Source organism: Watersipora subatra, chromosome 11, assembly GCF_963576615.1.
Source record: "Watersipora subatra chromosome 11, tzWatSuba1.1, whole genome shotgun sequence".
NCBI lineage: Eukaryota > Metazoa > Bryozoa > Gymnolaemata > Cheilostomatida > Watersiporidae > Watersipora > Watersipora subatra.
The window spans coordinates 24,033,748-24,058,263 of record NC_088718.1 but is presented as its reverse complement, the minus strand read 5'-3'; the positions used below and the strand labels follow the sequence as shown (position 1 = coordinate 24,058,263).

Genomic DNA, 24,516 nt, shown 5'->3' with positions numbered 1-24,516 from the left:
GTATTCTAATGTCTTCCAAGATGTACATGTATATACCAGAAACATAAAAAACATTAAACATACCACACCGATGGCTTGTGTTAATCGGCCATGATGGAATCAGAAAAAGCTCCTCCTTCATCATAAAAATGAGACATTACAATATATAAACAGAAACGATACCTGTTGATGAAGGCAGAATTTAAACTTCATCATGACCATGTAAAACAAGTTCATATACCTTTATACATATGCCATAACGTAAATCTTGCATTATGTATGTAAATAAAAAACTTAACCTAGAGGATCACAACTGCATCGCCATTCATGATTCACAGCACCAGCGAAAGAGTCAAAATCTGTTGGTTTCATAATGATGTGCCAACGATGAAACCATTAGTTGCAACTGCCACACAATACCATCTCGTCACCGGATTCAAGTATGCAGATGTGTACAAGATCAGTGTTGCATCTAAGCAACGTAGCTCAACACCATAACGCTTCAGTATATGATGCCGATCGCTGGCCTGGTGCACAAACAGAAAGCTATGAGTCTCGCGCATAAGGCCTGAAGTGAGTTCGATCTTCAAAGTCTCTTTGACCAGCCTTCTACCAGTGTGGCACAGCTATCTTGGTCACTGCCGCTACCCCTATAACAATGATGGTAACTGGTAAAAATTTACATACATAGATTAGGCCTAGTTATTTTCAGCACAAACTAATTTGCCCATATGCAAATGCAAACGCAAAATTATTGATCATGTGGTTTTTAGGCATTGTGGTGAAAAATTCATGCAAACACCCAATGATAATTTCAGCTGTAGAATGAATACAACAGAAATTCAATACTAACACACTGGAGGAAAATGCACACTGTATGTGATTGGCAATGTCACAATTTATAGACCAATGTCTTTCATTAGATTTGTTAGGAAGGGCATCCTTGAACATGGCTTGAACATATTCCGGTACATGTGGCCTCATCTCAGATAAGAAATTAACCCCTTGGGACACCATAAGACGAATGTGACTCTTGAATCCATCATCGACATGCACAAATTTATTTATAACATGTATAGACTGGGCCCAGTGAATAATGTGTAATAACGTAATTGCAGAGTTATTCTATATATTACGGGAGCCAATCATACGAATATATTCAAAGACATTAATTGTGAAGATCATACCTTAACATACATTGCCAACTGGGTGATTTTTATAGCATTCCACTTTGGGTAGACTGAGTAAATAATACTCCTCTAGTCTCAATGGCCACACATCCTTCATGCACTTCAGCATCAGTTTTCTGTGTTTTGACGGAAGTGTTTTCAGACATCGACTTCAACTTAGAAACATATACAGGTGACGGCTGTTGTTGGTATAAATTCTATCATTGACAACTGCACAAATGGCCCTGATCAGACTAAGAAGCACAAATAAGTGCTCAATATCAATAATATATTGGGAAAATGTTGATGTACATGTACGAGGTCTGAACCAAAAATTCCCGGAATGGAATTGTATACACTTGCATATTTGTACGATGGAAAAATCCATTGCAGCGTTTGCTAGAAAGCACCTTCGGAGTATTGTCACAAAATTTCAGGTTGCTATGACAACGCGTTATCACATGAGCCGACGATATGTCAAAGTCTGTCAGGTGCCTTCGGCAATTTTTTAACAAATTTATCGTCATGTCTAATCAAATGGAACAGCGTATTTGCATTAAATTTGTGTGAAATTAGGAAAAACAAGTACTCAGACAGTTGAAATGGTAAATATTGCTTTTGGAGATGCTGCTCTAAGAAACACAACTTTTTGAGAGGCACAAACGTTTTTGTGAAAGTAAGACAGCACTGAAGATGATGCGAGGTCTGGCAGACCAGCGTCAGCAAGAACTTGCTTGTCAGACGACAGTGTGAGGTCACTAGTCATGGCATATCAACGTTTAACAATTAGAGAGATATCTGGAGAAACTGGACTTAGTTTTGGAACTGTTCAAAAAGTTTTAACCAATGATTTAAACATGAAACGAGTCGCAGCAATGTTCGTGCCACGCTTGCTAACTGATGACCAAAAGGAGCTCAGGATGCATGCTTGCAACGATTTAAAGGAAGCTTTCAGGAATGATCAAAACTTTATTTCGAAGGTCATTATATCGATGTTTTCCCTAATTTCACATGAAAATTAATGCAATTACGCTGTTTTGGTTTATTAGACATGTGACGATAAATTTTTTTTAAATCGCTGGAAGCACCAGACAGACCTTGACATATCGTCGGCTCACATGAGAGTGCGTTGTCATAGCAACCTGAAATTTTGTGACAACACTCTGGAGATGTTTCCCAGCAAACGCTGCAATGAATTTTTCTACCTTGCCAATGTGCAAGTGTATACAACTCCATTCCGGAAACATTTGGATCAGAGCTCGTACATAACTGACATAGGACAACACCTAGAATTTTAAAGTAATAGCATGTGATTTGTTTCAATGTTGGCACTGCTATTTATATTAGTGAATAGTTACGAAAAAGATTTATGCTGGCATTGTCACGTCTAACCAAAATTTAAAATGTTGGTCAACTTTGAAACACCAACCTAGAAATCAGGATATCTGATTATTCTTTTTGTCAATCCAGCAGGGCAATTCATCTTTATCGTGGCCTGAATCAGATTTCACTGTTTTCTCACTGATGGAATGTTCAGAGTTAATCTCTTGCTACAACACAGTTGTATAGATTTCCATATGACACAACAAAGCATGAATGTACTGAGAGAAGCGGATACAGAGACTATGTTGAAACAACAAAAATTAGCAATTCACCACAAATATTAACAAAATACATATTATAATTCTGGTAAGAAAAAACAGACTAGTCTGACATATGTAGAAAATCACCATTGCTATTGACATATATGAGTGCAGTACATCATTCCCTTAGATGCGAAGATACCGCTATGTCACTCACTGACACTTTATCTTTGTATTGCTCCTTCTTCCTTCTGTTGGTATCTCGGCCATGTTTGCATAACAATATCTTCAAACAGTCTCACTTGGGACCTTTACGATGAAATACCTTAACCTTTTTTGTAAGACATTCTGCAATAAAAAGATTAACTGAACAAGAAAAATTAGAGCGCCCCAAACAGAAGCAAAGTTTATATATATATATATCTATACTTTGCGTAATCCTTTAAAGGTTCATTGATTCGTACGCTGTTAGTACCTAAACTGAAAAACCTAGTGTTTTTCTGATTTAGATTGCAACAATATCATCTATGAACAGAAAGAGGAGAGTTAGGATTACCAGTCAATTGCACTGATAATCTGTTCAATTTTGTAACACCTGTTACAATTCCATGACCATATACCGGTGTATCTGGATATGAATACATGGAATATCCATTCAACATCTAGTAGAGCATATTTACAGAATGCTTTCCGATTGTTGAGAAATCGTTTATATGAAATTTAAAAAAATGAGCTAAATAAACAGCTATCCTCGGAGCAGGGAGTAGCTGGACGTGTAGTAGTAGCTGCCTTCTTCAATTAAACGCTGACCCCGCAGAGAGAAATCATTGTGTGACTCGGAGGGAGCTGCTAGCCGTGGACAAGGCCGTGAAGCACTTCCGGCCATACCAGTATGACAAACAAAACCTCCTATGAACGGATCACGCCTTTCTGCAGTGGCCGTGTCGCTGGAATAAGCCCTCCAAGCGAGTAGCCCGGTGGTTAGAGATCCATGTTCTGCGCTGTCGAGCGGGCCGAGGAGCCGACTCGGGAGCAGCTGGAGCTAGGAGGCCAAGAACTGCCAGCTGCATAAAATTTGTCTGTTCCCCAGGCTAGGTCCGGCGGGGTACTGGAGGCCCGGACCTCCAACCATGGCCAGTCGTGATGGTGTGCAGTATGCTCACCAGCCATTAAAGAGACAGCCATCTGGCAGACTCAGCTTTTGCTCATTTTGGGGTGGGTAGGATGATCAGCCGGCTGCGACTGACCTGGTACTGGCCAGAGATGACAGCCATAGTATGAAGACTGATCAAGGGTGGTGATGTTTGTTACGCATGGGCTCTATGCCAGGCGCTTCTGGCCGACCATAACCGTGGACCTGGTGGGACCAATGCCATAGACTTGGAAAGGGAACAAGTGGATTATGGTGTTACCAGACCATCCGAAGGCTACTGCTGCAGCAGTGGCGAGTGCATTGGATGAGCAGGTGTTCTATTGCATGGATTCACTGAAACAGATCTACACCGAAGAGGGTACACAATTCGAGAGCCAACTGATAACCAAGCTGCGCCAACTCTGTACCAACTCAATATGCACACGACACCCTCTTACCCGCAAGACAATGATGTGGTTGAGCGAAACAATCGACAGTTGGGTGACTCCCTGTAAACACTACTGCTGACCAGGTTTCAAGAGGAGTGGGACAGGTTGCTCTTTCAGCTGATACGAGCATACCATGGACCGCCACACTCAGCCACTGGAGAGATGACCAATCTGCTGATACTCGGACGAAAGCTGTGACTTGCTAACCAGCCGAAGATCAATCCTCCACCACCAGAGGCCTAGCCCTGTAATGAATATGTGGTGAAGACACTGAAAAGGCTGGAGGAAGCACACGCAACCCTCCGAAAGGAGCGGATGTTTATCCGGCAAGAGGACCAAAAAGAGCCTCCCCTATATGCACCGGGAGCTTGAGTCTAGCTTTTAAATAAAAGAAGATGAGGGGACAACCCCAAACTGCAGGTAAAATTTGTAGGGCTTTTCCAAATTAAGAAGGTCTGGCCAAACCATACGTGCTTAATAGAACGACAGGGCCAGCTCTTAGTGCAAAATGACAGGAGGCTAAAACCATTCAATGCCTGTTCAATGCCTGTTCGGAGGAGTTTGGACAGGCACCAGCCTCCATAGTGCCGAGAAAAGGACCAAACATGAAAAGGACAAGGAGACAGAAAAAGCCAAGCTGGAGCTGGCAAGGCCAAAGTAAGAGGCACCTCTGTATTCAGCAAAGAGCTGGAAAGCCGGCTGCAGGAGCTCCGAATGAGCCAGGGATTGAAGAAAAGACTGGAACAACAAGAAATTTCAAGAGCCATTTGAGCCCGCAAGCCCAGCACCAGTCCAGGTTATTAGCCCAGAGAAGAAAAGACCTGGGGTCATTAGGTACAAACCCCCAGCTAGCTAGAAACACTCGACCAGCTGAACATTACGGAAAGTGGAAGTGGTCAGCCGTGGTGAAAGCCAATGAGGAGCACAACAGGGACAACGCTGTCAGAGCCCAAGTGAGCAGGAATGTTGATGACATTATGCTTTATGTTTCTGCACTGTCAGAGCTGCCAGTCAAAAGCTGCTTTGCTCTTGCGAACAAAACCACTAAAAATTTTAGGGATTTCAACATGGTAAGCTTCGGAAAGGATTTCTACTCTCTAACGGAGACGTTGAAGAGAGTAGACTCTACTAAAAAGGAGCTGCTGGCGGGTCTGCTAGACTCAAAAGAAGAAACTGGGTTTGTGTATCAGAGCATGGGCTTGGCTACCCTCGCGAGTACAGCAGAGCCCCATGGCAGCTCAGAGAAGGGCTTTAACCAGACTGTCTTCTTGGACCAATCTGCTATCAACAGCAAAGCTTGAGTTGAGACACACATGGTCGGCACTCTAGCTACGATACAGCAGTGAATTCAGGCATGCATGCCTTTAAGAAAATGCCGCAAAGCCCATCTGCCGAGGCACCGTTAGAGATCCACGAGCGGCTCAACTGGGTGGAAGAAGTGGGGAGGGCTGAATTGATCACCAAGCCGGTTTAGGTCTCATGTGTTACTGGGACTTAGCCCATTCGGTCGCCAACCCCTACACAGCCACCCCTTTGGATCGGAAATTCGGCATTAAGCTGGCCCTGGTCCAGCCACAAAAAAGGAGACCGTGCAAATGGAGTGATACGTCAGCAGCAGTACCTGGAACTGTTTGGAAGACGCATTGAGAGAGCTGGGTACTTGTGGTATGTGTGGCGTCATGATGAGTGCACGCAAGAATAGGCAACACGAGATACAGCATTTTGCCGTATACGCCTGCCCCTGCCGTTATCAGCATATATCGAAAGACCAGCTGATGGCTCACAAGAAAGCCCACTGAATGGCCGAGTACGGCGGTGCAGTGTACCTAGTCGAGCAGGCTCGCTAGCGATTCTTTCTGTGTGCCAGAAAGTTGCCGGTCGACCTGGAGATACTGCTCTGACAACCAAAGCTGATCGTGACTGATCGCCCCCTAAAAAACAGATGGCCGACCGACAGGAAGAGCACAACCATAGGCCTCCTACAGGTCGTGCAGTAGCACAGCTGTCCCGAGTCCGACGAGACAATGAGTCCACGACTCTCCGCACAGGAACAGGTCAGCTAGAATGACGGTGATGTTAGAAAACGGACTTCTGGCAGTATGTATGTTCTTGGTTGCATGAATGTATCATTATATATACAGTGAAACTCGGCTAACTCGACCTTCACGGGACCGAGAGAAAGTGTTCGAGTTATCAGAGCGTTCAAGTTAGGAGAACACTGTCACAAGTGCATGTATTATTGTATCTATCAGTACATATACAAACTATACATAAATCAAAAGCATTGATTGCTTGTTGCAAGTTAAGGGACTTCTCGTGTAATGTTTTACAATTTTTATCAGAAAGTATAAATATTTTCCTTTTATTACTTGAGATTTGTTTGTTTGTTTTAGGTGATGTGACTGCCAGGACATTTTCAGATTAAAATAGGCAAAACCTGATCGAGGTTGAAACTCTCAGAAAAAAGACATATTTTTCTTTTGAGCGTTTTAACAAAAACTAGTTTTGCCGATTTTTTCTTAAAGTTTATCTGAAGGTCACCTGGGTTCTCCTTGCTTGCGGAGGGCTATCTCCAAGCGGATGTTTGGTAAAATTTGATTTTTTGCAAACCTTTGGAAAAATCGTTTACAAAAATATTTTGCCGATAGTGGTAATAATGACGCCTAAGAACTACTAAAAGTTGTTGTTTATCTCTATGGCTTGGAATAAAGTGATATTCTAAAGCGATAACAACCGTCTCGGTAACCGCTGGACAAAAAACTGTTCGAGTTAACGGAGTAAAGGTCGAGTTATCTAAAGCAATTAATCATTGCGTGGGAACGGACCAAACAAATCCATTCGAGTTAACCATGTGTTCGAAATATCCGATGGCGAGTTATCCGAGTTTCACTGTATATATATTTATTTAGTAAATATATATACAGTGAAACTCGGATAACTCGCCATCGGATATTTCGAACACATGGTTAACTCGAATGGATTTGTTTGGTACACCATAAGATGTGTGTATTTTGTGTGAACAAAGCAACCAAAAATTGTTAAGCAGCATAAAGCTTCAATGATGGCACACCAACCTCTCCATTGTCATTATCATTAACCACATAGTGTTACCTGCCCGTATCACAATAGCTACAAGCAACCTCTTGGCAGTCCCCACTACCATCGCTTGTGCACAAGCCAATAAACGCTCTCCAGCCTAAATTGTCATACGATGGTCTCTGTCTGTCTAGATCCTCCTCGCTGAAGGTTTCCTATCAGCGAAGGAGAAAGGCATGGCAGCTCAGTAACTCAGCTCACATGTTCTGCTTTCTTCACAGAGGCTTCTCTTGCAACACTGATTTACTGCTGTATATAAAATGAGTGCAGCTAAAACTGCCCTGGCTTTGTGTAAAAGCCAACTTTTGTATTACAAGTATTATTTGCATAATTGTACTCGACCATCACATGAAGGCGGAGTCGAGAAAAAAAAAAATCTATCTATTGTTCCACTTCCTAATATACTACCCAATACTGCCTAACACTGTAAAGGAAACTGCCCATTCCCTTTATTCTGCGCAAGGCAGTCAAACAGCAACACCGAGTGTTAAGTGCCAATGTAATAGGATATATATTTATTTAGTAAATATATAGCCTATTACATTGGCACTTAACACTCGGTGTTGCTGTTTGACTGCCTTGCGCAGAATAAAGGGAATGGGCAGTTTCCTTTACAGTGTTAGGCAGTATTGGGTAGTATATTAGGAAGTGGAACAATAGATAGATTTTTTTTTTTCTCGACTACGCCGTCATGTGATGGTCGAGTACAATTATGCAAATAATACTTGTAATACAAAAGTTGGCTTTTACACAAAGCCAGGGCAGTTTTAGCTGTACTCATTTTATATACAGCAGTAAATCAGTGTTGCAAGAGAAGCCTCTGTGAAGAAAGCAGAACATGTGAGCTGAGTTACTGAGCTGCCATGCCTTTCTCCTTCGCTGATAGGAAACCTTCAGCGAGGAGGATCTAGACAGACAGAGACCATCGTATGACAATTTAGGCTGGAGAGCGTTTATTGGCTTGTGCACAAGCGATGGTAGTGGGGACTGCCAAGAGGTTGCTTGTAGCTATTGTGATACGGGCAGGTAACACTATGTGGTTAATGATAATGACAATGGAGAGGTTGGTGTGCCATCATTGAAGCTTTATGCTGCTTAACAATTTTTGGTTGCTTTGTTCACACAAAATACACACAAATACTTATACATAAACCTTTCGATGGATAAATGGAAGAACTTATAGTCACTTATGTACAGCTTTGGGCAAATTTTGTTGGCAAACCTTAAGCTGGAAAACCCAGCAAACTATTTGAAAAAAATTAAACTGAGGTTATAAAAGTCAACACTATCCAAACGACGGCGGTCTCGTGTGGCTGTGATTAACTGTTCGTCTTTTAGCTTTTAAGAGCGTGTAATCACATTCCCACATATTTTGCACCTACAACACAACAGAGTAAGACATGGTGAATCTTTTCATATCAAATAACTGTAATGTGAATTTTGTTGCAAGTCAACCTTTAAAGATTGGGACAGACAGGTTATGGTTAGAGCTGACAGGCGTCAACATCGCCATGCAGCAGAGAAAGATAAGAGAATGGTTATAAATTTATCTTTACCTATGAGTATCCTTTGCATATATTCTAAACTAATGGTAATAATTTTAGTCGTCATGAATACATCTACTAATAAGTAACATTATAACTTTTTGCTCTCACGAATCATCGTTTCACAACTTTTTATCAATTCATCTAGCTATAACATTTGCTTAAAATTTTCTTAGGCATTTTTAGCTAGTACATTAGATTTATGATTAGAATTTATGTTCATTTCTCACTTGTAGAAAGTGAGGAACATCAATTGATCAATGCGCACCTTCAACTCTCAGAAACAAAACTTTGAATTACTGGCTTTGCGTATTTATGCTTTTGTTGAACATTTACTCATTTTGAAAATTACACTCGCAATCTAACTCCCAAATTGAAAGCTTTCAATATATACGCATTAGAACGACGTATATATGAATGACATTTGTTTTATTGTTACAATATGTTTATGTGGTTCACTAGGGGAGCAGTCGAGTCGGTCTGGAAACTGCCAAATATGGGAAAAAGAGACACGAATGTGTGCAGCACAAACCATAATATGTTTTGTTTGAGTTTGCTGCAGTAGATTAATTTGTCCTATTATATGAGATGAAACAATGTGAATGGCCACGACTTGGATGGATGGTTTAATAAAAACTTTATGCTGCAACAAAAACTTTTTGGCTTGTAAAAATTATATAAAATAATATTGTTGAAGACAATGCAAAACAAGATTTGCAGAACATATTGAACACCTCATAGCCCTGTTGTCATCTGTGCTGAAATCTTCTCTGATGAATGGATTTATGAAGTGGAAGCCGAGCTATATTGGCAGGTACTTCTGCATAGCTCGACTCAATTCCAACAGACTAAATATTAAGTTCAAACATTTTTATGCTCCGCCCTACTAAGTGAAAACAGGCGAGTCCACAAACTGCCAACCAGGTGCAAGAATGGCTTTAGAAATCCTTTGCCAGAATAACTGGGTTAATCGATTTCAAAGAAATTGACGTTGCTTTGCGTTCACCATTTCGGGCAACTCATAAAACCATTCGTTTTGTACTTGAATTAACTAATCAAATGTGACCAGCAAATTCTTTCAACAAATTGATAATGGTACTAGATGATAATGACTAGATAACGTTGACTATACATGACTTCTTGGGATGCAGTTGGTTTCGCTATATATTCGAACATATTATTTTCAAAGATGGCGGCGTGCTTATTTTGTTTAGTAGCTAGTTTCTGGTGTGAGTAGTGTAAGAGGTGTCTGATTGGTCAGACTAACCGGATGCGCATGAGAGGACGGAGATCGGGCTATGGAGGCATTCGTCAACCTGGAGGCTTACTAGGAGGACATCAACGCTAGACTACTCCTAGCTGTTCCATTCTATCGAGTTCGTTTTGCAGCATTTCTTTTTTCGCAGCCGGTACTCTCTTAGGAACAGTTTGAATGAATGGTGTACAGTTATTTTCCAGAGTTATTTTCACCTGAGCATTCATTGTTCCCAAACCTTTAAACAATTCTGGGTAGCTTGCAAGCCAATGTATATCTGTTTCCACACTATCAGTGAAATTAATAAGACCTAATTTAGAAATAGCTGGCTTTCCGAACAGCGGCGTCACCAAATTCTTAGCAAAATAAACTGTTTCACGAACTTTCATCTCCGAAGAGGACAATGTTACCTCCGTTTGGCCTGTAACAACCAATCTATGGTTTCCAGCGCCTCTGAGGATTTTGTTAGAGTGATTAGCCATATACGCAGGCACAGCTGTATCTGCGGCTCCTGTGTTTTGTTTAAATTTCACATGATGTGAACTAAGTTTGAGGTTCGCGATCCATGCTTTTGGAGTTTCGGGAATATTTTCAATCGTCATTTCGTCTAATCATTCCGAGTCAGAGCCAAAGTACAAATTCTCCAGCCCCTCGGACTCCTTCGTGAGCTCGCTAGTTATATTTACCTGTGATCCTTTTTTTGCTTTACATGCCTTAGCTCTAGCACAGTGCCCTTTCTCTTTGCAGATATAACAAGTAGCGTTGCAAGCAGGGCATCTCTCTCTCAGATGTGAGTCTGTTACAAAACAAACACTTTAGTTTGACCTGTTGACCGTAAGTTCGCTTTTTGAATTTGTCGCTAATTGCAGTATAACTTTTTACCGCATCTAAATTATCATCATGGGTTTCCCCTAATAACTTTGCGTCTTGTGCATGGTGGAATATGAAGTGCTTAGCTTTTCGAATGCAAGCCACTAAGTCTAACGCTTCGACATCAATAATTTGTTCTCCGAGTTTGTTATCAGCCACTCCTACCACAATCCTGTCTCTTATCAACTGGTCACACATGTTGTCGTAGTCACAGGTGTCTGCATGACATGAGTATGAACTTCAGTGATAAATTGGTGAATTGACCTAGTTCCTTGTTTAAGACTGTTGAATTTCACTCACTCATAAAGTAAATTTCTAAAAGTTCAAAATGATTGTCAAACATGGCGATTACATTCACCCATGTTCTTGTTGTACCTTCTTTTGTCGCATGAAAATTAAACTGGTCATAAATAGGAACACTGTCTGATCCCATTAGCATTAGTAGGTTTGCAATTTTCTCTACTTTCTCTATTTCACCATACTTTTTGGCTATTCTGAGGATATTAAATTGTCTTTTGAATGTTTTCCATGATACTGAAAGGTTTTCATCTTTGAAATTTAATTTCTTTACAAAGCGATCATCTTTACTTCTTTCCGCCATTATTTATTTAGATAACTGGTTTCTAACAACTATTTACTTAATTATTTAGTTCCTAGAATTCATCCAAACCCTCAACTTAACTCAAAAGTACCGAACAATGCAGACTATAGTTAGTATTCCTGGTAAGATTCAGCCAAACCTTCACTACTAGACTTAAAGGTAATTAACAACACTAGCATGGGTACGCTTATTCTGACACCATATAGGACTACTCGAGAGAGAGAGATATACGTGTTATTCGAGCGTTGATGTCCTCCTAGTAAGCCTCCAGGTTGACGAATGCATCCTACCTCGAAATCTCTTATGTCTTTCCTAAAGATTTGCCGGTCAACCAACATCTGGGCCCAAGAACCCTGTTTTCCTAGAACTTCTGGTAATGGGCCCCCTGACGAGATTCACACCACCAGTTCCTGGGACTCCAGTTGAACAGAGATTACACAGACCCATAGAACAGCTAATCAGTGACACTAGACCATTGAAATCTCCTGAGAATCTCTCACTTAAATCTCCTGTTAAGAGGAGCCGCTATGGTAGGCAATTAAAAAAGCCCACTAGATTAAACTTATAGTTGCAGTCATTATATCCACAGATTTGACTCTAGATATTATTTATCCCAGGAATGAAGACGCTGGTGCTGGGCAATTCCATTGTGACGGAGTTGAATGACTCCTCTTGGACAACCATTTTCATATCAGGAGCCGATTGAATAGATCTGCTTGAACACATCTTTAATAATGTAAATACTTTCAGGGATTCGTTCACATACTTGCACATAGGTCCAGTGAGATTCACTAAAATGACACATGAAAGGAAATGTATGCTTATTGACCGCCCATATGGTACACCTAAATCAATACTACATCCATGGTTAAGGGCACTCCGGGCTAATAATATTAACATAGTGCTCTGTACAATCTACCAGGCTTGCTTCAATAAGTACAACAGGAATTCTGCTATCAAGCATGAGAACAACACCGAACTGCTCAGAAGCCTAATCGTTATTGAAAACCAGTTAATAGTTGATTTTAACATGCAAACTAATTGGGCTACGCCATACCTACATAAGAGAATTTTTACTAGAAGACATCACTCTTATGCATTCAGAAACTATTTTTTGAGGGATGGGCTTCATCCTAGGAGACAAATATCGAAGGAATGGATTAAAGAGGTAAAGCGGGTCAACCCTACAACATTTAAGGGTGAATTGTCGTTAATGATATGTTATAGCTAACAAAACAAAAAACAATCAAATATCTGACTCACCTCTCATAGAACTGTATATACAACTAACATGCTCCACCATTAACTTTATCTAGCCACCGCAAAAAAAACATGCACATGATACTGCTGTTCGCATGTGAATTTATTTTAGTTATGGTGTGGGTGCACCTCTGACAGAAGACAACTCCACGTCGGAACGAACTTGGAGGGGAGGTGTAAGAGGTGTCTGATTGCTCAGACTAACCAGATGCGCATGAGAGGACAGAGATCGGGCTAGGGAGGCATTCATCAACCTGGAGGCTTACTAAGAGGACATCAACGCTCGACTAACAGGTATCTCTCTCGAGTATTCCTATATGTAGTAACTGAGAACTTACCCGATACAAAGGCCGCGATAAAATAAGTTTAAGTCGACAACCTAATTACTGTGAACCGGCAGAATCGTAGTCGGTACTCAGATGTTTACACAGCATTTAGAGGAAGCTAATATGACAAGTTTTTAATTTCCCTTATTTGAGGCGTTTGAGGCATTCATAATAATGTATTGGTAACTAGATTTACAATTTTAGTCTAGCCAACATGAGCAAATGCAAAATAAAATTTATGCAAATAGAGCCGCGTAAGACTAGACTTTTATCGCAATAGCCAATGTGAATACGAGAGATAGAGACAGGTTGTATCACTCGTTACATCATTTTGGGCAAGTTTTTTTGGCCTGAGCGTTTTTACCGCGATCAATTTTTTTCAATTATAATCTTTAAATATCTTGACAATGAGATCGCCTAACACAACATAAAACTTATCAACTGATAGACAAAGAACTTCTTACCTTTAAATCAACTCAAATTTGATGCAATGACATCTTTAATTAATCAAACCTAATTTACAATTTTTCTACAATGACACAATAGTCTTACAATAATCTAATTATGTCCAATAAACTTATTTGCTAGTGATTAAAGAAAGAGTTTAAGCATATACATGGTAACGAATATACGGTGTAAGGATATATTTAAGCATATAGCATGGCTCAAAACAAAAAGAAAAAAAGAAAGGACATGTCGTTTTATGGTGTTGTATGGAAATACTGCAAAAACAAGATACCAACAGGGAATGCAGCCAGACCACAGGATAAGCATATAATACCTACAAGCAGCAGGATGTCTAAAATACATCAAAAGATCCAATAATTAGAAACATCAAAAGAAAATTAGAAACTTCAGAATTGGAAGAACTCAGTCATGGAAACTGCGTCAACATAGCCTGCGAAAACCGCCAAAGGGAAGTGGAAGCAATTAAACCTACCAACCACCATCATCAAAAAGCCACCAGAGAAACATTACAGACAAGTCAAATGAGTCGCATTCAGATCTGCCATCCCTGTCAAACATGACCTAGATACCAGGAGTAAGTCACGAGCTCCACCCTACACACCGACATCACGTGCACCAGCTGGAAACTTACGCAAACAAAATATCTTCATACGCCTGACAGAAAGCATTGAACCTTAAACTCAACCTACACACAGGCTAACCATTTCACATGCCAGCCATCTATAAAAAAGAACAGCTCCAATGACTCAGCATCTCTATCCCTATCTTTAACGCTATCTTTTTCTCTTCCTGAGGACCTCCTTGGATGCTCTCCCCTAAGCCTGCTAAGGAGCCGCTCTCTCTCTTCTCTACCGATGGATCCTCCTTCTCCTTCATCAGCTGAGCCTCTTCTACACCACTATCTCAACTGCTGACACTCTCGACATACGGCCTCTCACGATTCTCGTTTGATTGTCAAAACTCACAGCTGTACAGGACTGATCAACAAGCATAGACGACCCTTGGAGTAGGGATGTAATTTTTATTAGCTCTCTTAATTGTTTGTCATTAATATTATTGTTTTAGAATTTTGTTAGTTGTGCATTTCATCGTTTGACTTATAGAATAAAGAAGTAACTCTGACTGGTAGATATGAGTATTGCTTACAATAGTTTAACACCTTCACTGTACCCAATAATATACAGGCCCCCATTGTGGGGGCCCCAGTGAAAATTGTATATCCCCCAGTGAGGGATCAATCCACCAGTGGAGAGATCAATCCCCCAGTAGAGATTGTATATCATTGCTGTACCTAAACCGGTAATAATTAAATTAGTTCCCACAAGTTAAGCAGAAGTGCACAAACTAAACATACTCAAAATAGAAGAATATGACAAGCAAATTCAACACTGATGTTGTGTGTGAATTCGGATTAGTTATGCGTGAAATTATTTATCCACAACCACACATAATAGTCTGGTGGCCACAGGGCATTATCGTGTCAACAGGTGGCAGAAGATGGAGTCTATGGTAACTTGACACTTTTAACATGTTTCTAATTTATTCATTACTAATTTAGTTTCCTACCGGTATTTTAGTTGATAAGCTAAGAGTAATTTGCCATTAAATGGTGAGTAGTTATACAAAAATAAATATTTTCTTACGCCGTGTGCAGTCAGTCGGACCAGCTAATCAGAGCCGTAGACCAACATTTACCTCATGTTGTAGTACGGGGGTATTAAATTACCCTGATATCAATTAGGTTTGTTGTCAGTTTCCTGTCTCATTGAGCGACCGCCGGCGTTTGGAGTAATGATCAAAAACTTTAATTTACTAATTATACCGATTTTCAAAGCTAGCTGTCATGGATTACATAATTCAATATAATCAACTACTACATTATATTAGATGAAAAGTTGTTCAACGCACTAACACGTTCAACACTGCATCTTTATGGCAAGTCTGATTCTACAAGTGAAGCCGACGCCAGATACAGGTTGTTCTCATCAAGGACATCTTATGAAAAAAAACCTTCCACCAAGAGGGTTCTCTCCGTCGGCATTTAATGAGGGTCAATTACTAAGCAGCAATACAGCAGTGGAAAATTCAACCATTAATGGTGCCCCCAGATCCCACAAACCATATCTGGAGTAAAGATGATGATGAGATTTCTGGGCAATGCTTTCCTGATGAGCAAAGAGCTATTCCTAGGCAGCTTGTCCAATGGACCAGTTGCTCATGCAAAAAAAAAGAGTTTGCAAGTCTATGCGGCTGTGTAGAGTGCAGTAATGAAATGACTGACGAGATTGAGGATGGTAATCAATTAGACGGTGATGATGAGCTTTAAGATTATAATTATGTAATAGTTTTATTAAATACTTTGCAATATGCTTTCTAAAAGCAATTAACAGTTTTTGATGTATCATGATAAACAGACTATGTACTTTGGTAAACATGCTATATAATAATCATACTAGTCTTCATAAGTCTTCATAGTCTTCATACTAGTCATCATAAGTACTAAGATACCCATACAAAGACATGATATTAATTAATCATCCAGAAAGTTGGTTGTCATCGAACATACTGCACCACACATTCCATCATACTGGTTACATTCAACATTTCAACCATAGATGGTTTCAAAATACTGCATGGTTTTAATATGCTACCAGTACAATAAATCTAAAGCTAAGCCAGAAATTTCGCATATTGATGTCAGTTAAATAAAAAAGAAATAATTTTAATAATAATAATTTCATTTAAAAGATTAAGTTTACATTAGATTGTTAGTTAGTCTGCGTCACAACCAGTGTACCCAATGAGGTATACAGTATAGCCTGTCAATCAGTAGTTGTACAGGTATCAATGTAACGAGTATGAAGAGGGTTTCTGGCAGATCAGTGGCTAAGTTGATGGCGAGAAATGTTTGTCATATCAAGTCCCTGGCGGCCGACTACAATGTAAAGAATCGCATCCATTAGAGACAATGCGTTCAAAATACAAAATGATCATATAGACATATAAGAGCTGACATACATTTATGGTGCAATATTTATCGATCATAACCTACCCGAAAAACGATCTATCAAAGCATGTAGCAATAAATTTAAAACTTGAAAATAGGAAAAGCTACAATACTGATTCGAACGTGTACGCAATGTGCATAACCCTACATAAAAGTAATAGATGTACCCCCTTTAGCTTTAACCACAACAATAATTAGTTAACTCATACATCGCATACTTCTGTAAGGTAATAATTGATATGTGAGTGCTATAACAATACAATATAATACAATTGATTAATGAAATACAACAAAATATGTATTAATATATATAATATGACACAACATAATGCAACATATCAGTCCTATAGCACAATTCAAATCAGTTCAATACAACATAATACAGCTATTATAATACAATACAATATAGTGTAATAACACAATAATACAGTACTGATAAGTTCTGCATGACACAATATAGTAACTTAAAATTAACCAAACCATCAGTTAAATAACAATCATACATTTGCATAAAGGTACTACACTTTGTGTTGATATTGGTTTGACGTTTCAAAGAGCGATACAGTCTCCAATTTTGTAAATAGGCGAGCTAAGTCTTAATAAAAATCAGCAGAGGCATTCTATATTACAAATAGTCCAGTATTACTGGTTTATTAAAAAAAATACCCAATCTTGGTATTCTAGTATAAGTAAGTATAAGTAATATAAGTAGCTTATAATGTTATGTAGTGCTACCGTTTTAGCCTAAAAATTAAACAAATTGAGTTAAGCTATTGAGTGTATGAAACAGTGAGTGTCTGAAGACACAGCAACAATACCTACGACAGAGATTAGTTTATTGTATAGTTTGTAACCAATATGTAAAATCTGGACTGAGAAGTTTGACTTGAGAGTTTGATTCATTATAATCAACACCTATCACTCATTGATCCAACTGACTACAGTACACAGTGAAGGAAACGCAAGATTTTCAATAAAGCAATGCATTTAATCTTTGATTAATTATTCATAAATATTAAGTAAATGAGTTTGCTATCATCTCACCTTATTTTTTTCAGGGGTTTGAGATTCTTTGCAACTTGAGAAGCTCTTTGTTATTTCGACTCACTAGCAATCTTCCTCAAGCATTCAGTGTGGCATTTACATACGACTAACACTGCGAGCTGCGATCTGACTGTTTGTAGATGGTGCTCTACATCTCATAAAAACTTTGGATTATCGCTTTTTTCCGTTAGTAAAACTTTGTTGACCTCTTAGCATGTAAAACTTGATTATAATGAATTATGTAACTGATAATAGCTAGCTGTGGTAATCAATTTAAATAGAAGATACTAAATTTGCGCTACTACTAACCGACGTATACGGCAGTTTCTAACACGGAACAGCGGAAACAGACTAAGGGCACAAATGTTATCGGTGAATGCAAATACACCCCGTATTAAACAAATGCATAGATTTATGTTTACCTAGCTGATTTGGCTAATTGCGCATGGCGCAAGGGAAATCTCATTTATGCATTTCTACCCATCTTTTAATGACAAATAATCACTGCTTGACAAGAATAATTCCGGTAGGTATAATAAAAAAGTTAGGAGATATTTTATTCTATCCATTAAATCTAAGATTCGTTATACCCCATTGTCGTGCCACCTTGGCAAAAAAAACGACACAAAAATGCCCTGTGGCCACCAGACTATAACAAGAGCTCAAGTAAACACATCTTGTTCGCGAAAGCCGGAATCGGAAACCAGAAAATATATCCTATCAATTTTGGCATGTTAGCATACCTGCCAACTCTCCCACATTGGGCGTGAGACTCACGCAATCACCCCAAAGAAAAAATGAAAATGCGTGAGATTTTTGCCCCAATTTCCACAATTTTATATATACTATCATTGATACATCAATTGACCTAAAACCAAATCTCAAGCATTGCCCCAATTTTGGGTTGGCAGGTCTGCACCTTAGAGGACTCACTCATTAATACGTCAAGAATTGTTATGGTATGAGTAGCACACAGAATGATGTAAACATCAAACAACAACTTGTAATGTGTGCGAACAGGGTGATGACATAAAAAAACGATTAATAGCACACAAAATAATCAATGATGTAAACTTATATGATGGTGTGGCATATACACGTAAGTAGCCATGGGTTTTAACCATTGAACTCAAAACCCCTCAAAATGAGGTTTTAAGTTCAATGGTTTTAACATTCCTATACATTCAGACAGTGACATATAGTTTCACACAGTATGTGCAGTGTTGTATAGGGAGAGCTACGCCACCAACGGAGCCTATACAAACACATCGAAAGTTCCTAACAAACATCGGCCACGCCTACTTTTATGTAGAGTTACAATGGACTGCTCTTACCTGTCTTTGTTTATCAGTTAACAAAACTACTTTGGGTAACCTTAGAGCACTATCAAGTATACCACAAGAAAGCTCAGGTTTTACTCTAACTCACATAGCAGTTGTAAAAATGAGAACTCCATATTTACAGGTTTTCCGCTACTTCATAGTAAATACCTTATATTTTCTGCACTAGAATGTCTTAGCTAAATTGTGTTTACTTGCAATTTCACAACTTTGGGCGACAGGCCTGTATTCACTGGTTGCAAGTTGGGGCGGCTAATGTTAGGCAACTAGTTATGAACACCTAGAGTGTGGAGGGGGGCGGTGTAAGCTTCCAACAGGTTTCTCTCATGTAGGGCCTCAGCTGGGCCTCTCGTATGAAGTTTTAAAAAAATTTTATCGGAAAATATCAACATTTTTCTATTTTTTGAGATTTGTTTTGTTTTAGGTGATGTGACTGACGAGACGTTTTTAAAGTAAAATAGGCAAAACTTGACCGCAGTTAAAACGCTCAGAAAAAAAGGCATCTTTTTCTTTTGAACGTTTCAACAAAGATCAATTTGCGGATTTTATTTCGGAGGTTTTACGCCTTTGATGGGACATGGCCAAGCGGGTTTTGGCAAAACTTGATCTTTTGCAAACCTTTATAAAAGTCGTTAAAAAGAATATTTTGCCGCTAATGATGATAATAATGACGCCTAAGAACTACTAAAAGTTCATGTTTGTCTATATGGCTTGGAATTAAGTGATATTCTACAGCGATAAAAACCGTGTCCATGGCCATTGGGCAAATAAATTTTCGAATAAATGATGTTGAGGTCGAGTTATCTGAAGCAGTTTATCATTGTGTTGGAACTGACCAAACAAATTCGTTCGAGTTAACCTTGTGTTTGAGATGAAATGTTACAGTTTATCCGAGGGCGGGTTATCCGAGTTTGACTGTACTTAGCTGTAAAACATTCTCAAAAAGCTGGGACGGCTCAGCCGGCCAGCCGCCCCAGGGAATACGGGCCTGTTGGGCGACAAAACAAACAATTAAATGTATTCACAATGCTAATTATATTTATAATACCATCACTTGCCAATTCTTTTGTTCATGAAAATTATAAACAGGCTTGTTTTATGCAAATTAATGGAGAACCACAAATTTGACTCCGTTCACATAGGCCTGACACGGCTGTGAATAATAGTCTACAACTATCCTTAGCTTTCCTACTAATCAGTTCAACATTAAACTTATAGTAATATCTAAATCTATACAATTGCAAACACTAAAAACAATGTGAATCTTACCTGCCCACTTTAACAATCCATGCATTCCTTCTTTCAGGATCTTTTGGGAATTGAAAAACCTGTAGGCATAACTTGTGACTTGGAATACGTATCATATGCTTAGTAGGATTAGGTCTGTCGTTAGGTATGTCATTTATAATTGTTTCAGCGCTGACCTACACTCCATCATCTATTAAAGTAATCACAATATGTTTTCGTCATTAGTCTTGCCTAAGGTATGTTATGGTATGTTATTATAAAGCAATTATGCTGTGGTTTTCGCAGCTGTTTTTGCTGTTGATGAGTTATGCTAGGAGCATTGTGTTGCTGGAGTCAGTAAAATATGTATGCTTCATCAATAAAGGAAAGTATCACAACAGAGCTGTAGTTGAGAGGCATTTAGTAAGATTAGTAGAACAAGATTCAGAACTTACAAGCTATTTCGGCTCAACAATGGCATCAGTAAAGCTGTCAGATATAATCACCAAGTATGAGGACATCTCCAGTGGAGAATTCAGTGAGTGGTTGGATAAGCTAGAACTGGTTGGAAAATTACAAAAGATTACAGATCGTCACACATTTCTGCCCTTGTTTCTTGCTGGACAAGCCTTCGCAGTGTATAAACAACTGCCGGACAGTGAAAAAGAGGATTATGATAAGCTAAAATCTGCATTGCTGATGGCTTTTGGAGTTAACTGTTATGCAGCTTATGAGCAACTGCAAAAAAGAGTGCTGCAAGAGGGTGAACCAGTTGATGTTTATCTGGCTGAAATCAGAAGGTCAGTAGCGTTAGTGGAGCAAAATGATGCGGAACCAATCATGAAATGTGCTTTCATGGCAGGGCTGCCAATAGATATTTCTATTCAGCTAAAATCCATGGCATCAGTAGAAAAATTAGGTTTGAGTAAACTTGTAGCTCGAGCAAGAATGATGCTGAGCACCAAAGCATCTGAGATGGCATGTGCAGCAGGTGCAATGATGAAACACAAACGAGGTTGTTTTACTTGTGGAGGCTCAAATCATTTTGCTCATGATTGTCCGGGTAATACTACTCCTAGGCAACAGAAAAGAAAGCCCCAGGTATGTTACACATGTGGTGAGCCAGGCCATCTGGCAAAGCACTGTGCTGTTGGCAAGGAGGCTGCACAACAGGGAAATGGTCCGGGGGAGCGTCAGCACGTGATGTTCCTCCACAACGTAAGTAATCAGTCAGGTGCTGCCATTTATCACCATCAAAATACAAGATTGCATGAAAAAAACTGTAGTGGACACTGGATGTCAACAGCCTGTGCTTATAAGTCAGCTTTGTCAAGAGTTGGGCTTGTCAAAACGTGGACCACAAACGGTAGTAAAAATGCTAAATGGTGAAAGTACAAGATGCTGTGGTGAAGCACTAGTACATTTGTTGGTGAATAATACAAATGTAACAGCTAGATGCCTGGTTGCCCCCCAGCTTGTGTGTGATGCCTAGATGATTATTGGAATGGACATTCTAACCATGCTGGGAGGAGTGTATGTTGGAAGTAATAATGATGTGCGGTTTTGAGGACAGCACTGTGCAGCAGGTGCAGTGACAGAAAATGATCCAGAGCAATTGAAAATGGATGAAAGTGACTTTACAGCTGTGTTTGATGGTGTAAAGTGGACGATGGAGTGGAAATGGGAAAATGGTGAACCTACAATGGCAAACCAGTGCAGTGAATATGCAGTGCCCAACGATTGTAGAGAGATCTTTGATGATGAAGTAAGTCAATGGATAAGCAATGGATGGCTTGAAAAGTTTAACCCCTATTTTCAAGGCAAAGCAGATAGTGTTATACTATTAATGGCTGAACGGCAGCCTAACAAGCCAAAAAAGGTCAGACCGGTCATGGATTATCGACAGCTCAACACTTTTTTAAAGAGTAACCCCGGAATTGATGTGGCAGTGTGCTAAGAAAAACTACGGGCATGGCGTAAAAGAGACAATCAGGCTTCAATTTTGGTCTTGAGGAAAGCATATCTACAAATACACATGTCATAACAATTGCAAAGATTTCAACTTGTGAAGTTCAAAGGACAACTATATGTGATGAAAAGAATGGGTTTTGGCTTGAGTGTTGTCCCAAAAGTAATGTCAAGGATAATTGCGAAGGTTCTCGCCCAAGACAGCCGCATATCAGAGGGAACTGATCCCTACATAGATGACATTTGGGTGGACGAAAGTGTCGTTACAGCTGAAGAAGTCAGATGGCTCTTGTCAAAGTATGGCTTGGAGACAAAAGAGCCTGTGCCGTTGACCAACTCCCGTGTGCTAGGCCTGAGAGTAACCAAAGACCCAAATAACCAGTACAAATGGTACAGAGATGGTGTAGTTCCCATATTACAGGAGATTCCAACAAAACGTGAGTTATTCTCTGTGTTTGGGAAGTTTATTGGTCATTACCCAGTGGCAGGATGGCTGAGACCTGCCTGCAGTTACCTGAAACGACAAACTAATGAGATAAAATGGGATGAAGAGATTCTAGTTCCTGTCAGACATTTGCCAGGGAAGTCATGAACAGAATCTTGCAGCATGATCCAGTCACTGGGCGTTGCAGTGTGAGCAACGTTTTAGAAGGTGTTGTGTGGTGTGATGCAAGCAGTTGGTTGTTGTTTGGAGATAGATGGAAGTATCGTAGAAGATGCTACATGGCTCAGGAAAGTTGATGGGTCACATATCAATGTTGCTGAGTTGGAAGCAGTGATAAAAGGGCTGAATATTGCCCTGCGCTGGGGGATTGCTAAACTGAAAATTGTACCTGATTCTGCTAGTGTATACGGCTGGGTGTGGTCAATATTAGTGGATAGTAAAAGACCTAAGGTCAGTGGCCTGAGTGAGATGGTGATCAAGAGAAGACTCGGGATCATTTCCCAATTGGTAATGGAGTATCACATCAAAATGACTATTCAGTTGGTGCCTTTAACATCTAATAAGGCAGATGTGCTAACCAGGGTACCACAGAAGTGGCTAAACAGCCCGTGCCTAGCTGTAGTGACATTAGATGATAAAACCAAGGAAATAACAAAGCTTCATGGTAAGCAACATTTGGGAGTCAAGAAGACCCTGTATTTGGCCAAGAGGATGTGTGGACAAGATGTGGATGAGAAGGTCATGAAGCAGGTGGTAGATTCTTGCAATCAGTGTTGGCGAGTGGACCCCGTCACAACTAAATGGAATCACGGACGGCTGTCGGTTGACAAAGTATGGCAGAGTGTGGCAATGAACATTGCGTAAAGTTAATAAAAGAGCTTTCCTGACTCTGATTGACTGTGGACCAAGTCGCTTTGCTATGTGGAGAAGACTGCCAAATGAAACTGCTTCCACAGTAGCCAAGGAGTAGCATAGAATATTCTTGGAACGAGGAGCTCCAGACGAGGTGCTATGTGACAATGGGCCATGCTTCAGAAGCTCTGAGATGACTCAATTTTTCAAGGAGTGGGGGATAATGCAGGTTTTCTGGTGTGCATATAAACATTCAGAAAACGGCATAATAAAGCGCAACCACCGTACAATTAAAAGAATGGTTGCCCGAACTGGTGGTCGGGTGGAAGACATGGTCTACTGGTACAACTCACCCAACTTTGACAATATAGTTCTTGCAGCTAATGTGTATCAGTATGAGGCCAGGCTATTAGGAGCGCCTAAGGCTATTGGGTTACCAGGAGAATTGCGGGATACAAAAGCCAATCCCTATCAGGCGGGCGACGTGGTTTATGTGAAACCGAGGAACATGCAAACTGTTTACGACATGGAAACAAGCTAAAGTGACAAGAGTGGTAGCAGATCATGTAGTTGAAGTGGATGGTATAAATAGACAGGTAGCCGATGTAAGACCTGTTATAGCTGACTCGCAAATATCACAGAGTTGTGACTGCCTGGTGACCAATGGAACTGTAGAATATTGCGTAGAGGATAGTGATGACCAAATCAGTGACTTTGATGTTAGTGAGCCCAGCAATGATACTGACAATATTGAGAGCAATAGTGACAGTGATTTACATGAGAATGATACTTTACCCTAGGGAGAGACAGAAGGCTACCTCCTTACTTGGTAACCATGATTTCGTTCTTTACTGACGTTGCAGGTACATTTATATGATCTATAGATCAGGGGAGAATGTGA

At 39.8% G+C, this 24,516-nt stretch overlaps 1 long non-coding RNA gene across 2 annotated transcripts; it reads right to left on the bottom strand.

Annotated features, from left to right (window-relative positions):
- LOC137408572 (uncharacterized) lies at nucleotides 1-20,523 on the bottom strand. Of its 2 annotated transcripts, none has more exons than XR_010980097.1 (4): nucleotides 20,393-20,523; nucleotides 2,879-3,079; nucleotides 2,578-2,698; nucleotides 1-629 (listed from the first exon to the last, which is right to left on the bottom strand). It is a non-coding gene; the product is annotated as an uncharacterized lncRNA (long non-coding RNA). The 2 variants fall into 2 exon arrangements; XR_010980098.1 differs by having other exon boundaries at nucleotides 2,949-3,079.
- Nucleotides 20,524-24,516: the final 3,993 nt, after the last annotated feature.